This window comes from Lathyrus oleraceus, chromosome 5, assembly GCF_024323335.1.
Source record: "Lathyrus oleraceus cultivar Zhongwan6 chromosome 5, CAAS_Psat_ZW6_1.0, whole genome shotgun sequence".
Classification (NCBI taxonomy): Eukaryota; Viridiplantae; Streptophyta; class Magnoliopsida; order Fabales; family Fabaceae; genus Lathyrus; species Lathyrus oleraceus.
Window position 1 is genome coordinate 273,820,846 of NC_066583.1, and position 3,069 is coordinate 273,823,914.

Below are 3,069 nucleotides of genomic sequence, written 5' to 3' on the forward strand. Positions count from 1 at the left end.
TAGGGGCTCCTCTGTCCTCCTCGTTGGCGCCCGTATCTCCACCGGGATGACTGCCTCGGTGCCGTAAGTTAGTCGGAACGGGGTTTCCCCGGTGGTAGAATGTGGTGTCGTGCGGTAGGCCCATAGCACGCTATGTAGCTCCTCGACCCATGCCCTCTTTGCCTCACCGAGTCTGCGTTTGAGGCCACGTAAGATTACCCTGTTGGCCGCCTCTGCTTGCCCGTTCGTCTGCGGATGCTCGACAGACGTGAAATGCTGTGTGGTGCCCAGGCTGGCGATGAAGTCCTGGAATCCTCCGTCCGTGAATTGTGTCCCGTTGTCTGTGACAAGTGCCTGGGGTATACCGAACCGAGCGAGGATGTTGCGTTTGAAGAACCGGAGAATGTTCTGCGCGGTTATTTTAGCCAGTGCCTCCGCCTCGATCCATTTGGTGAAGTAATCCACCCCGACGATGAGGTATTTATTCTGATATGATCCGGTGACGAAGGGTCCGAGGATGTCCATGCCCCACCACGCGAAGGGCCATGGGGAAGACAGTGATTTGAGGTCGTTCGGGGGTGCGAGGTGCATGTCGGCATGTCGTTGGCATTTGTCACATCTTTTGACGTGCTCTTTCGAATCGTTTTGCATGGTCGGCCAGTAGTAGCCTGCTCGAAGGGCTTTTCGTGCGAGCGATCGTCCGCCGAGGTGTTGAGCGTTAATTCCCCGGTGTATCTCTCCAAGTATGTCGGGGACTTTCTCTTCCTCGACGCATTTGAGTAGTGGGATGGAGAATCCTCTCCGGTAGAGTTTGCCTTCGAGGAGTACGTACGAGCATGCGCGTCGTTTGACAGTGGTCGCCTCTTTCGGGTCAGCCGGGAGTTCGTCTCGTGTGAGGTAATTGTAGATGGGTGTCATCCAACAGCGGGCATCTCCAATAGCGTTGACCTCGAGTGGAGGCGGTAGTTTGTCGATGCTGGGCCGAGGGAGAATTTCTTGGATTACTGATTTATTCCCACCCTTTTTCCTCGTGCTGGCTAGTTTCGAGAGAACGTCTGCCCGTGTGTTGTGCTCGCGGGGTATGTGTTGAACTTCCCATTTTTCAAATCTATCAAGTTTTTCTTTGACGAGGGACAAGTACTCGAGGAGGTTGTCGTTCTTGGTTTGGTATTCTCCTCGCACTTGTGAGGCCACGAGCTGGGAGTCGGTGGATATTTTTACCTCTTTTGCTCCCAGGTCCTCGGCTAACCTCAGGCCTGCGAGGAAGGCTTCGTATTCGGCTTGGTTGTTTGATGTTGGGAACGCTAGCGCTAATGATACCTCTATCAGGATCCCTTCTTCATTTTCGAGGATGATCCCGGCCCCGCTGCCTGATGTGCTAGAGGCGCCATCGACGAAGATCGTCCATTTGTGGGCGCTTTCTGCTGGAGTCGGGCAGTGGGTCATCTCCGCGACGAAGTCGGCCAGTGCCTGAGCTTTCAAGGCTTTCCTACTTTCGTATTGTATGTCGAATTCGGAGAGTTCTAGTGACCATTTGAGCATCCTCCCGGCCATATCCGGGCGCCCGAGCAGCTGTTTGATTGGCTGGTCGGTCCTCACCTTTATCGTGTGTGCGAGGAAGTAATATCGTAGTCTCCTCGCTGTGTTGATGAGGGCCAGGGCGACCTTTTCGATTTGCTGATATCGGAGCTCGGGGCCTTGGAGTGCTTTACTCGTAAAATAGATGGGCTTTTGTCCTTCGTCGGTTTCTCTTATTAGAACGGCGCTGACGGCCTCGGTTGCCACGGATAGGTATAAGTATAGGGTTTCCTGTTCTGATGGCCGTGATAAGACCGGGGGTTGGGACAGAACCTTCTTTAGATGGAGTAACGCTTGCTCGCATTCATCGGTCCAGTCGAAGGTAGCCTCTTTGCGAAGGAGTCTGAAGAATGGCAATGCGTGCTGGGCGGACTTGGCGATGAAACGGGAGAGTGAGGCGAGCACTCCATTGAGTGACTGGATCGATTTTTTGGTTTTCGGGGTCGGAAACTCCGAGAATGCCCGGCATTTGTCGGGGTTGGCCTCTATCCCTCTTTCGGTGAGATAGAAACCGAGGAACTTGCCTGCCCGGACTCCGAACGTGCATTTTTCGGGGTTGAACCTCATTTTACACTGTCTCGCCTGCTCGAATACCTTCGCAAGGTGTCGAGCATGGGTTATCTCCTCGTGTGATTTGACGATCATGTCGTCCATGTATACTTCGAGCATGTCCCCTATTTCGTCCTTGAAGACTTTGTTCATCATGCGTTGGTATGTAGCGCCAGCGTTCTTGAGCCCGAACGGCATCACGTTGTAATAGTAATTGCCCGTTGGGGTCATGAACGCTGTGTGTTTCTTGTCTGTGGGCGACATAGGGATCTGGTTGTATCCACTATATGCGTCCATGAAGGACAAGAGTTTAAAACCTGCAGAGTTGTCAACGAGCATGTCTATATTAGGGAGGGGGAAAGCATCTTTCGGGCAAGCCCTATTAAGATCAGTATAATCAACACACATACGCCATTTTCCATTATTTTTCTTAACGAGGACTACATTAGAGAGCCAGGTTGTGTACTGGGCTTCAGAAATAAAATTTGCCTCTAAGAGGTCTTTTACAGCTCGCTCGGCAGCCTCTGCCTTTTCGGGCGATTGCTTGCGTCTACGCTGTGCTATGGGCTTGGCTGCCCGGTCTAGAGCTAGCTTATGACACGCGATCTCGGGGTCCAGCCCGGGCATTTCTGCGGCATTCCACGCGAAGAGGTCGGAGTTCTCTTTGAGGCATGCTACTAGCTCTTCTCTTGTTTCCTCGGGTAGTCCCTTACCTATCTTCACCGTCCTTTCCGGATCGTCCCCAAGAGGAATGAGTTCGAACTCTCCGTCGGGGATTGGTCGGACCGGGTGTCCGAGAGAGCGTTCCTTGGGGAACCTCCCCTCTTCGGTCTCGTCCAGCCCGATGCGACAGTCGAGGTCGATGGCGTTGACTCCTCGGGCAGGATCCCCGGTCCTGAGTTTTTTGTTGTTGCAGTTGCTCTTCGTGCTGACTACGGCCTGTCCTTTTACTGCGGCGTCGTA